The sequence below is a fragment of the Sinocyclocheilus anshuiensis genome, unplaced genomic scaffold (genome assembly GCF_001515605.1).
Source record: "Sinocyclocheilus anshuiensis isolate Anshui unplaced genomic scaffold, SAMN03320099.WGS_v1.1 scaffold476, whole genome shotgun sequence".
Lineage (NCBI taxonomy): Eukaryota > Metazoa > Chordata > Actinopteri > Cypriniformes > Cyprinidae > Sinocyclocheilus > Sinocyclocheilus anshuiensis.
The window spans coordinates 2,500,235-2,500,809 of NW_015554139.1; positions in this window are offsets into that span (position 1 = coordinate 2,500,235).

Consider the following 575-nt stretch of genomic DNA (forward strand, 5'->3'; position numbering starts at 1 on the left):
GTCTGTCAGTCATATAATGGAAGTGAATGGGAATCACAGCTTTGAGAGTCATAAAACATACACAAACAAAACAAAATTAAACCCTGCGGCTCGTGATGATACATTGATGTGAAAAGCCACAAAACGATCGGTCTGTGCAAGAAACTGAACAGTATTTATATACAAGCTTTATTCAAAGTCTCTGGGTATACACAACGGAAAAAGGCGCTCACTGTGCTTTCAATCTCTCAGTCAATAACTCATAACATAACACTATATATGCTTTGTGCTCCAGCAACCCATCTCCCCGGGTGGCTCGCGTTCCCAGTCAATCTCTCCTCCTTACATGCTCCAGGTGGCCCCTATTATCCGGTCTCTCCACACCAATTACTGAAACGAGACACAGGTGTTTATCATTTGCGCTTGACCTACTTACGCACCACTCTTCTCCTGCCTCTCTCTCCCGATGCAGCCCTCGCTGAACCACGCCCCCCTCGCCACAACGTAGTTCGAAGTTCCCATGAAAGGGAACATCTGAGGTTACGCATGTAACCATGGTTCCCTGAGTAGGAAACGAGACACTGCGTCCTCTAGGT